Source organism: Marmota monax, unplaced genomic scaffold, assembly GCF_021218885.2.
Source record: "Marmota monax isolate L192 unplaced genomic scaffold, Marmota_monax_Labrador192_F-V1.1 WCK01_AAM20220418_F8-fsc00183, whole genome shotgun sequence".
NCBI classification, from domain to species: Eukaryota; Metazoa; Chordata; class Mammalia; order Rodentia; family Sciuridae; genus Marmota; species Marmota monax.
Genome location: NW_026694841.1, coordinates 2,608,097 through 2,620,790, shown reverse-complemented (window position 1 = coordinate 2,620,790; position 12,694 = coordinate 2,608,097). Strand labels below are relative to the sequence as shown.

Here is a 12,694-nt window from a genome sequence, read left to right as displayed (position 1 = left end):
GACAGATCAGTTATATATAAATGTAAAACTGTAAAATAGTGTAAAGCCCAAGTATCAAAAATATCAGTTTCTTTTTAATTAATTTTTCACTGAAAATCTAAAATTCTTTTGAAAGAATAAATAAATGACATCCCCCAAGACAAACTTTAAAAATAAGAAGGAAGGAAGACCATTGCCACTGAATAATAATACATTATAATATAATTAAAATGGCAATATGAGCCTAAAAATTAGCAAGCCAACAGAATAACCAAAAGCCAGAATAAGAACCAAAACTATACAAGTATCTACCACGTGGCACATATGGAAATGGGATAGATAGCTTATTCTCACAATAATTAAATTGATGATTGAGAATTCAAATGTAAAAAAATGAAAGAAGTAGAAAGAAATAAAATTGACTGTTCATATGAGTTCCATTTGGGAAGGGTCCTTATCAGAAAGTGAAACGCAAACAAAGAAACTATAAGGAAAAATAAGTGATAGATTTTTAGATGCCAATATGAAAATAAGTTCATTAATAATTGAATGAAAAATAATTAAAATCTCCACAAACAAAATTGAAGAGCAAATGAAAATGGGGGGAGAAAAGGGGACAACAGTAACTACTGTTCCTGGAAGGTATCAAGCATGGAAGTGTTGGAGTTGATCATGGTATGCAGCTGAATACATCCCCGTGAGCCCACTGAGTGTAATTGTAATGCACTAATTAAAACACACAAAATGTAAAAAGATAAACACACCAATAAAGAAGGAACCCAATTTCCAGTGCAGCTGGTGGACTGCAGGCAGATGTTGGCCTGGCCTGGAAAAATGGATGAACATAGATCCACATTGAGACACAAATGTGAAAACTTGAAATGATGGGAGACAAGAAAATCCTACACATTCAGAAAGGTTGAGGAATCACAAAGGCTTTGGCCCCCTCTCAATACCCCTAGAAGCTAGAAGACCATAATTTATGATTTCAAGATCTGAGAAGGAATATCAAAAAGGTTTCCAACTTAGAATTTTATACCCAGCCAAATTATGAATGTCAGTGTGGACATTTCCTATTCATATGTGAAAGGTCTCTAAAAATTATCTCCCATGAACTTTTCTCCAGAAACTGCAGGGGGTACACTCTAGTAAAACAAAGAGAAGAATGATAACGTGGGATCTATGAAATCAGGGATCCAACCAAGGAGAGAGGATCAAGGGACTCCCCAAAATGGCGCCAGGATACCTCAACGTCCACTGACCCATAGCACAACAGGCAAGAAGGACGCAGGAAGAAATTTCTTCAAAAAGATTTTTTCCACATATTTAAGTTGGATAAAAAAAATGCAATTGAATATATGAATAGGCTTGTAATAAACCTGAGCTCTATTCAAGAAAAAAAAACAACCCCCCCCCAAAAAAAAACCCCAACACATCAAAGAGAAAAGAACACATGCACACCTACATACAGGGTGAGTATTAACTCCAGGGGGGAAAAATTGTGAAGAAGAAAATACTCACATTGCTACTTCATTCAGCATTCAAGAGTGTTTACATTCTTACAACAATGTAAACTCTGAATATTGACCAAACCATAAATATATGGAGAGGTTGATACACAGAGGAAGGCACTAGGGTGAAGCCAAGGGCGTATGCAAAGTCGTCAAAGTCTTGTTTTCTGAGAAAAGTCAAGACAATGCCTGAGCTTTTTTTTTTTTTAAGTCAAGACAAATGGCTAAGCTTTTAAGAAAAATAAGAAAAGAAAATCATGAAGTAGAAAAATAAGAATATTACTTAGAATTATGGATGTAAATGTCAAAAGAATCAGCTAGGGAACTGTAAGCTGCCGCTACAGTGCGGAAAACCTGGGTGGAGCCGGGAAGGTGGGAGGGCGGATGCTTCTGTGACAATTGCACAGAACTATCTGACTCTTAAAACGAGGCATATGCATAACTTTGACAAAAGTAAAAACTAAGTGAGAAACGAGAAGTGCAAAGCCTGAGCTGGCAATTCAGATACAAATAAGCAAAGAAGAAGTAGGGAGTTCTTCAGACACAGGTGCAGAAGGAGCTCAGACCAAGAAAGAGAAGTCCCACATCAGACCTGTAAAGGCACAGACTTTGGCAATCCCCAGAGAAGTGGGTGCTGCTCAAGCTGACTCTAGAACACACGTGGCCACGAAGTTAGGGTGGGGGCAGATTGGCCACAAGGCACTCGCGCTGCTGGGCTTTCAGAATGAACTGCGGGGAATGAACCAGAGATATGAGGGTGAACACAGAAGCCCACCTTGAACTGCAGAATTTGGATTTTAAGTGCATCCTAATACCAACAAAAGCAAACCCACGAAGCTGACTGTGATACAGTCAGTAGCTAGAAGGCTCTGTAACCATTAAGGAACACAGAACAGGAAACCACTTAGTAGTATAGTTAGGTAAAGAAACAGGATAACAGTGATGAGTTCAATCACACACACACACACACACACACACACACACACACACACTCTCCTAATTTTCAGAAGTAAACAAGAAAACAGAGGCTGGTCACCAAATGTTGGCAGTGGTTGTCTTTGAGTAGTGGGACCAAGAAGATTCTCATTCTTCCAACTGCTCTTCTCAATATTTTATAAGCTTTTGCAAGAAATACGTATTTTTTTGGATATCAGAAAAAATATATATATTATTTAAAATCATTATTGTATGTGACCCTAATTGCTTTAGGGTCTTTGATGAGAAAAACTCAATGCTCCTGTGTTTTGTGTTCTCTGTGATGTAATCAGCTAACAGAGTGCAGTTGTCTGCATAATTGGAGACTCGGGCACAGGTGAGAAGGTGACCTTGAGCCCCAACTCAAGCTGTTTGAAAGGACACTGCAAGGATGCAGAGCCTCCACCCCTTGGAGGGACCAGAGATGAGGGACTTCTCTGGCCAGCCACGGCCTCTACTTGGAGAAGCAGCTGCCAGAAATGGCCCAGCCTCTGCACACTAAGGCTCCGGGAGAGGCGCATGGATCGTGGCCCCTCTCGGAGGCATTCACACACACTCTGGCCCTGCGTAAAGCTCATCTAGGACCACTGCAGTCTCCGCATGTCCTCGACTGGCCCTTGCCACAGGCACACAGCATGCAGAGAAGAGTCAGGAAAAGCACAGCTCACCCTGCAGAGGTGCTACTACACCCATGGCCGTCATCCTCTGGGAAGCCAGCGGCTCGCGGCCACATCTCCAGGGGCTCCATGCTGGAGGACCTTCCAAGGCAAGAAGGAAAGTCAAGACCCAACCTGTACAAGCAGGCAGCTGTGGGGTCAGGGGAACTTGCAAACGTTCACTGGGGCTGGGGGGCCCAGGGAGTGGACCCAGCCAGCACCTGCCCTCTGGGGACTCTTATCAAACATGAGGTACAAGTGTCACCTGAGTGGGTGGAGCTGAGGGATCTTGAGAGTGAGCAGTGACAGGAGGTGTGCACTGGGCAGCTGTAAGAACCTCAGGGAGGCAGGAGCAAAGGGGACAGCAGTGGGGAGGAGTCGGAGGGGCTGGGCGGGCAGCAGGCTCCCTGTGGGGCAGACACAGGAGGCAGCAGGAGGAAAGAGCTGCTGTCAAATGAGCCCTGACTTCAAGGTGTCAGCTGAGGGGAAGCAAGGAGGGATGAAGAGAGGCTCAGTGGACTTGGATGGCCCAGGAGAAGAAGGAGGTGCGGGGGGCGACTTGGGTTTGGCTGAGCAGACCACTGCACTCGTGATCAGCGCAGTTGAGGGGATGCTATCATTATGACCACTATCCCTGCTACTGCCCGAGAACTCAAAGGCACCTAGAACTGAACCCATTGGTCTTATCCAGGACACCCATCAGCTTGGTCTGCAAGTGCCTCTTCTGTCACCTTCTTTTGCCCTTCTAAGGATTCTGAGCACAACTGTGAGGACACCCACTGTGACTTACATCCACAGGGCCTGCTCCCTGGTCCGGTCGGCACTCCCCCAGGCTCGAGGTACCCCAGGCTGTGCTCCAGTCCTGGGCTGGGCAGTGGTCCTTTGGTGTAGCCACTCTCATTTGGATCAGTGTAGTCTGGCACTGAGCTCAGCCCAGCACTCTCCTTGCTGTGGAGGAAAGAGGCTGCCATCAGTGACCAGTGCTCACCCCTCTGAGCTCTCCCAGAGGTCACAGGAGCAGGTGTCTGGGGACAAGTAGGCACCAAAGGCAAGGTTCTTAGGTGGGACATGCCCGGACAGGCCGAGGGAAGCCCCTGCATCACACGAGGGAAAGAGGAGGGGGTCCTGCCAGGCAGGGCCCTGACCAAAACGCTGCAGCTAATGCAGCGCCTGTATCCTGTGCCTGCAGGACCCTGCTGCTGGGGCCACTGTCAGCAGGAGGGAGCTTTCCAGATGCTTTGCTGCGGGGCCTTAGGAAAGGTCACCACATGGCAAAGCTGGCCCGGAGGGTCTGTTATGCTCTCGTCCTGATGAGCGAACCATGAACACATGCCGCGGTCTATCAAGCTAAAACTTGTCCAGAGACAGGCCTTGGCCCAGGACTGAGGCACCAGCCCCCTTGTGCTCCAAACTCCCCACCCAGGCATCCCAGGCAAGGTGATGGGCACAGGGCACAGCTGAGGGGACATGGGACATCCCCTGGACATGGAGGCATGGCTGGGTTCCCTAGGCTCACTCCACCCTAGTGTCCTTCTCTGGAAGCGGGGTTGAGAGGGGGCAAACATGGCCACACCCATCCACTCAGCCAGCTGCAGGGAAGTTGTAGGAGAGGTGGCTCCCTGTGAGCAGGCCGGGGTGGGCACTAGGGATGAGGAACAGCTAAGTGGGGAGACTGTGGCAGGAACATGTGGCCACACCTGCTCTTGTGCTCTCTAGGTGGCTACCCACAGCCCTTGCTACTAGGGGGCTGGCCAGGGTCATCAGCCACAGATGACACCAGGAACATCAGCTGGGGAAGGGTGTGGCCCTGCCAAGGGAGCAAGCTGCCTTTATTTTATCATGTGCCAAAAACACAAGCTGGTCGGAGAAGCCCTGAGCCCTAGGGAAAATACAATATTGCCAACTGCTCCAAAATGGCGACTGAGGATTGGGGAGGACCTGGAGGGCCAAGGAGCAGGAAGGTGGGACACGAGTCCAGCAGAGAGAGGCTGAGACGGCGAGGGAAGGGTTCCTGTCATCATCTCTTGTACCTTTATAGCCCAGGGACTCTGAGGCTAGCCTGAGAAGTTGGGACTCAAATGAAGAGAAGAAGAAAATCTCTCCCCTCATCAAAGTCATGGAGGACAGGCCTTCAGAAGAGGGCAAATGGGGCCTTTGAGGGTAGAAGGTGTCAGGGACAGAAACTCCACATCAGACAGGAGCAAACCTGCATAGTGGCCCTGGAGCTGGGGCATGCACCCCGGGGGCAGGAGCCCCACACAGGCCTCACTGTGGAAGGAAGCCCACAGCATATGGAGACTTACGGAGTAAGAATGAAATGGACTCCCTTTGCAGCTGAGCCTTCTGACCACATGTCCCCAGACGCACGCTATCTGCCCTGGGAAAGCAAAGAGAATAGGAGGCAGGGCAGTGTCCACTCACTAAAGTCAGCGGGACCGCCTGTCTTCAGGGCACAAATGCTGAAAGCTGGGCCAGGGACGTCTCACCTGTGCACCCCTCCAGGCTCTTCTGTGGCCCTCAGCTCCGGCCTCAGCTGCTCTGTAGCAGGTGGCCCCTGCAAAGCCAGGACACCTGCAGGAGCAGAGCACACTGAGTCAGCACTGCCATCCCCAGGCCTCAGTGTCTTGTCTGTAGAAGGAGGAACTGGTGTCCCCTCCTAGAGACAGCACCAAGCCTAAAGGGAGAACGCTGTGCTCCACCTGGTGCACATCTCACATCATCTCATGGTGTCTTTCTTCCTATTCTCTGTCAAGGCCACCAGGGTCTCATGCTCAGTACCACCCAGTGCTGCTCCTGGGGGCATGGCAGCCCTGAGCACCCTCTCCTCTCCTGGAACAAAGTCCCATCTGCTGTCACTCACTCCTCCAACCCCCACTGGCTTGAGGAGGACTTGTGGCTTTGGCCAAAAGTCTGAAAGGGGAGCAAATAAGGGCCTGAGCACACTCCAGTTCCATCAGACAGCAAAACCGAAGCTGGAACTCTGCCCCGTGAAGGGCTGCTCCCCAGTCACGGCTGGGGTTTGCCTTGGCTCCCCCATCCCTTCTCCAAGAGGAGGCCCCAGGGACCCCACAAGCCAGACTCAGCCCTGGCTGGGGTCCACAGAGTTTCAAATTTTGAAAGAGGCCTTTTGCAAAATGTCAGGTTTCCAGCCCTAGTCCAATTGCCCACATCCTGTCCAGACCCCTGGGAGCGAGATTTACTTAAGAAGGGAACAAAATCCCCATGTTCATGCCACTGAGTGGAAACATGCCCCATCCCGGGCGATTCCAAGGATTACGGTTACACGTCTCTTAATGAGTCACAGACGGAAGGCAAAGTGGAGCTGGTGGAAGGAGGGGACAGGCCGTGCCATGAGGAGGTGCTGCTGCCCCCATGCTAGGCTCTCAGGCCCCTGCCAGGGATGTCACTTGTCCCCAGGGAGGCTTTGCGTCATTCCTAGGTGCACTCGCTCTCCTTCTCCCCACCACTCACCTCCGTCCACCCCTCACTACCAGGTTCTGCCCTGCAGTCGGGGCTCAGGGCACCCTCAGCCAGGGAGCCAAGGGCATGACTGAGTAAGAGTGTAGACTTATCCCACCTTGGGGAGGGAGAGGAAAGGTCCCAGCACTGCAAGACGGGGCTAGAGGAGCTCTGCGGGGACCCCAAGGCCAGAGGGTGGATTGGAGAGAGGCTGGAGCCCTGGCCATGAAGAGCCTCGGGATGAGGCCAAGGAGCTGGGCTTTCTCCTGGGGCCTGGGGGAGCTGGGAGAGGGCTCTAGGGAGCTCGGGGCCCTTGGGTGTGCGTTCCAGGAGGCCATGCTGGAATGCGGCAGGAAGGCCAATTCAAAGGTTGACATCCACCCAAGACAAGCTTGACCTGGCACAGTGGTGGCAGAGGTGGCAGAGAGCAGATGAGAAGAATGGCCCACGGGCTCACAGGAGATGCTCAAGGGGTGGAGGGGTGCTTTGGTGGACACTAAACAGTGGAGGAGGCAGAATTGGGGGACACCAGGGAGGATGCAGCCGGAGGCTGGAGGCCACTAAAATGCCATTAGCAACCAAGCTCCTTCTTGGCAATACTCAGAGAAGCTCAGAATGAAAAGGAAATGTCAACTCTTAGTCCCTTCTACCCCAGTGTGTCACCTAGGAAGGCATCTAAGAGAAGCACTTGAAGGCTCACCAGAGACCGGAGAAGCCCAAACACTCAGCAGAGACTTCACTAATATGCAGGGTGCTCCAGTGAAGGGCAGTGTGTGTTCTGCAGCTGCCAGGGCAATGACCAACAGGAACCCCCAAATCCATCCCGTCTGTCTCCTCCACAGTGGGCAAAGAGCCCACTTACCTGACCCCGAGGAACCAAAGCCCCCAGCAAGCACCAACCAAGGCTATAATCTTGTCCTTTCAATTCTTCCTCAAAACTAGGTAGAGAGAAGCAGAGGGGACGTGTGCAGGTCAAAGCCAGCCCAGTTGGCCACACTAAGCATGCCCCCACCAACCTGGCCTCTCAGCACTTATCACAAGCGTAATTGAATAATCTTGCCCTGAATATTTACTTGAAATCTAATTCCCACCCAAGACTTGGAGCTCTGCAAAGGCATAGGTGGCATCTGTCTTATTTCTTGCTATTTTTGCACAGCCTCTGGCAAAGAAAAGACCCAATATTTTTTGAATCCATGAAGGAATGCATGAATGGTTAATTCATCAAACATTGCCTGATGCCTAGACCCTCTCTTAGGCTCTAAGGATGCAGAAAGATCCTGTTCTCAAGAAGCACATAGCCCTTTGGGAAGAATTGGTAGCTCATGACTAATAACGTCCACAGGCTCCACTAGGGATATGGAGAGGGATGGATGAGGAAGAGAGGAGGGACTTCATAAAGGGACACAGGAGTTAAGAGAGGGCAAGACACTGTGAATGTTCCAGAGGGAGTGACTTTGTCAGCGCAGAGCAAGGCTGAGCAGGAAGGAGCAGAAATCTAGAATTGACTCAAAGTTGTCAAACACTGGGAGGCTGGCAGGCTTCATTTATCCAGGGAATTCTGGGAAGTGGTGGGAACCTAACTCAGGCTCTCTATACCTGCACATGTTTACCAAGCGAATCCCAGATCCGGCCCCAAATCCTCAAGGCTGATGTTGCAGCCCAACCTCAGCCCTGAGAGAACCCTCCTGCCACAAATATGCCTGACCTTGTCTCATGGGGGGCTAAAGTTCACCAAATGGAAAATAGCCAAACTGGAAGAGTCCATCTCAGATGTCCAAAATTAGGAAGGGGACCCTACCTGGTTTGGTCTGAAGCAGGAAGGCCAATGGTTTGAGTCCAAATCAAACCCTCACAAAGGAGTCGGCTGATCCCACACCGGACATCGAGCACTGACCACCAAGTCCCGAGGAGAAGTGTAAGACCAGGTGGAGTCCAGGGCCAGGAGCTCCCAGCAGGGGAGGAAGAGGAATGGTCAGTGTGAGGCACGTGGTGGTACTGGACATGGAAGGGACAAAGGAAGGAAGCGGGTCTTGGGCATGAGCCCCAGGAGAGAGAAAGTGGTGCAGCTCACCTCCATCTGTCTGCTCCCTGGTAGAAGGACGTGTTTCGTGGCCTTAGCGGTGCGTGGACTGGCCTGGCCTGGCCTGCCCCAACTGACATTCTTCCTAGAGCTATTTGAACCCTCCCGTCTCCTGGAACAGGAAAAGGTAGGTGTCATATCTGTCTGGGAGCTTTTAAATCAGCACAGCTGACATCACCAAGGATGATGACAGGAGTGCAGAACAAGAGTGGCATGTGACACTTCCAAGGCATCCTTTTCCTCCCAGGTACCATGATATGCACATGACACATATTAGGACATTCAAGGACCCTTATAAGAAGCTCTTGTTAAAAACCACAAGCCAGTCACGTTGGCACCGTTGCCCCCTCCCACAGACAAAGCTGAGGTCAAGAGGGGCCTTGCGTTTAGCCTACCATCGGAAACAAGAAAGAATCTGGTTGGCTTGGAAGGGCCAGGAGTGGGCCCACTCTCAGCAGGCATAAAAACAAGACTGGGTTATTTTCAATCTCCTGTCTTGGCAGAGACAAGGGCGGCTTTCGGGAAGACCCAGGGCTTCCAATCCACCATGCCAAGCCAGTGTTGCCCAAGGATGGGCCAACGGCCAGAGCAGTCAGAACTGCCAGTATTCTGTGCACTGTCTGGCACAGGAAGCTGGACTCCAGGGGGAATCTAGACTCGAAGGGGAGGGTGCCACAGAGTCTCTGATACCCAACACGCTTCTCCCAAGAGCAGCACCCAGGCCATGCTGGTTCCACAAAAGCACGTGTATTTTTAGTTCCTTGCTCATTCATTCAGCAGTAATTTACTGGGTGCCTACCAGGCTCCGGGCTGGGCAGGCTCTGGGGATACAGAAAGAATTTGACCCAGTTCCCGGCCCTCAAGGCACTTCTGTTTAGTGATGACATGTAAAGTGACACCCATGACAGAGGAGAAGGGTGCTCCTGCCCCACGTTCCTGCTGCGGCTGGGCTTGGCTGTGCCTTGCAGTCCTGTGGGGAGGCAGGAGCAGTGAGGTCATGCATCCATCCTCCAAGGGCAGCTGGCTCGGTCACTACTCATTCATTCATTCTCAAAGCGGCTGACTGGGCCCCTGATTCCACACTGACTCACCTACTCTCTGATCCCCTCTTGTATTCATTAGCTACTCTATCTTCACCCATCCATCCATTGGTCTCTTCAGGTGCTGATTTATCATTTCATTCTTTGACTCAGCTAACATGTTCCATATTTTTCTCTTCCACTGGCTTTTCATTCACTCACTCATCCTTGACTGATTGATGGATTCACCCACATGGATGCTCCACCTCACCCCCTCCTTGCCTGATTTGCCCACGGGCATGCTGGGTCATCTACTCCCTCGCTACTGGCTCACCTCTGTTTATCCACCTGCTGGTGAAGCCTCGGGGCTCAGCCTTGTGGGCTGCCCACGCTCCTGAGCACTGGTTTTCCATCTGGACCCACGGACCTGCTCATCTTGCACTCTTCCCTCAGCATCCCACTTAACGTGGGCTTGCTCGCTCAGGCACCCTCACCCACACACCACGCAGACATTCACTTCTGGCATTAGTCCCCAGCTCACTGAGGCTGCTGCGCTCATTTGCATAATCCTTCCCACTTTCATTGCATCATTGATTGATTCCATTGATTTTCAAGGACTCATCAGGCAAAAGTCCTCCTCATTTATCTTTTACCTGCCCATTTCTCAACAAGCTCCTGTAGCATGGGAGGTGAGGCATGAAAGCAAAGCAAGGGCAGAGGGCCCCGTCACAGCACTCTCAGATACCAGCTGCCCCAGTGGGGATCTAGGGGGTATCAGGGCCTCCTACCCACACCTGCAAACAAACGAGTCCCTAAAATACGTGCTTGAGACAGACAAAGATAACCCATGTAGATACCAAGAAAATATCCAAAATATCTCAGGAGTACATGCAGAGTGGGACAATCTACTACATGCTCTTAAAACAGAGATGTAAAAGACTGAACCTTTCTTTCACGGATGTGGGAGGTACAGAGCCACAATAATTATAATTCTTGTTCCAAAACACATCTTAATCACCAGTCCTATTTGATTGCTTCTAATTTACTTTTTCCTAGACTGATTTAATAAATAATATTAATGACACTGATAATTCTGTGAACCCACCAGAATATGAGAAAAAAAACACAAATATTTTGACACATGCCTCTTATTTCCATTACACAGAGATAATGGATTAAGTCTTTCTGGTTAAATGGATTTCCGAGAAGTAATATTGAGTTGATCATAACGTTTTTTTTTCATAAAATATTTTATCATTGGAATAATCCTGGTCATTTCAATTTTCTGCATACATGAATTTTCCTGGTTATTAATTTAGTCAGTTACCCATTTTAGGAAATAAGTTCAAAACAAAGAATCTACAGCCAATAAGAGGGAAAAGTGACTGACCGAAGTCTTTGCATGGACTCCTTAAAGACAGTAGAACAGTTTGACTCCTGCTGAACAAACCTTGTTTCATGACACAGTCACCCAAGTGGACACTGTATTTGCTAGCATTTTGACTTGTTTGGCTATTTGTAACTTTTAGTAGAACAATAAAACCCAATTCAACCAAGAACAAGATCTTTGGCTAAGTCTAGAACCTATTAAATAGGTCATCTACACCTATTTCTCATGGGTCTCTGTTTAGCAAAGTGAACTGATCTCGCTGTTGGTTAGGACACGCACTCTCCAAGGGCTTAGGCATGGTCTGCTCTCAATCTGTGACTGCATGGAGTCACTTATTCTCTTAAAAGAATAAATAGTGATAGACTATAATAAAAAGATGAAGTAAAATAAAAGCCTATGACTTACCCCCATCTATATTGTCCTTTGTCACATAGGTGACACACGTGATTCTTAAATCACGAGTAAGACAGCTGAGGTGTATCCACCTGTGTGCACACAAATCAGATACAAAAGGGAATGGGATTCCCTTGTCACTGGTTCACACCTCCCCCTCATGGAGTTAACCATTTATTTATTATTTGTTTGTTTCATTTTAACCTTTTTATTCACAATAAATCAAAAACCCAGGAACCTTCAGCCAACTAAGAGCAGAACATCAATGGCTGAACATCTCTATCTAGATGCTTCTTATAAGAAGGGGCAACCACCATGTTGACCTGTTTTTCCCCTTTTAAAGGGCCATGGTATTTCAGAACTGAATTAATAATATCCTTTGCTTTATAGTATATCCTCAAAATTGGCTCATGTTTTGGCCTCTTTTTCTTTCCTCATGAAAAGGTTTGCTTATTGATCCATTTATTTATTCACTAATGATATAGAAATGATATCAATGAACCCTCACAAACTCCAAGCGGCGGGCTGGGGATGTGGCTCAGTGGCAGAGTACTTGCCTGGCATGTGTGAGGCCCTGGGTTCCAGCCCCCACGCCACAAAACAACAACAAAAACTCCATGAGATTCCATGAATCATTCCCAAGGCAATCCCCAAATTCTTTTTTGGCAATGGATATTAGTTGCTCAAAAAAATGTTCAATCATAATTTTTATTCAGATGCATCCCATTCACATCGCTGAGCCAGATGATGCCCTACTGCACTGAAGGTGAACAACACATCAGTGTTGTCCTACTACGACCACCCTCCAACGTCCCAAGAGAGAAACAGCCAGCTCTTATCAAGAAGGGGATGTTTAAATAATAAGATATTTAAAATTTTGGAAAATTAATGGAAAAGCTGAGGGTGTTTTCCGCCTTGTACATCATCTTGTGCTAAATTGGATTAATTTTGGTTTATAACCCATTCTTATCATAGGACGATATGTGGCCTCCTAAAATTTAATTATCTTTTATAATGACACAGTGGAAACCATGAACTAATGACCCGAACCAAGAACTTTATTACTCACATTGTATGATATTCTCCTTACCCAGAGGGAAAGGCACAGACCTTCACGACTGGAGGATAATTTAATCAGCCATGGTACAGGCACCCTGTGAACATAAAGAGGCACCAGCAAATGAAAATCTGAGATTCAGGCTCAATTTAGTGAACACAAGGCCCCATCACAG

General features: G+C 48.6%; 1 long non-coding RNA gene across 5 annotated transcripts in view; it reads right to left on the bottom strand.

Moving 5' to 3' along the window:
• Positions 1-2,218: 2,218 nt before the first annotated feature.
• Positions 2,219-12,694, bottom strand: part of LOC124080362 (uncharacterized) — a 104,017-nt gene continuing 93,541 nt past the window's right edge. For all 5 annotated transcript variants that reach the window (XR_009225109.1, XR_009225110.1, XR_009225111.1 and 2 more), the window contains 3 exons: positions 5,425-12,616; positions 3,912-4,069; positions 2,219-3,223 (listed from right to left, as the gene is read on the bottom strand). This is a non-coding gene — a long non-coding RNA (uncharacterized LOC124080362). The remainder of the gene's footprint in view (positions 3,224-3,911; positions 4,070-5,424; positions 12,617-12,694) is intronic.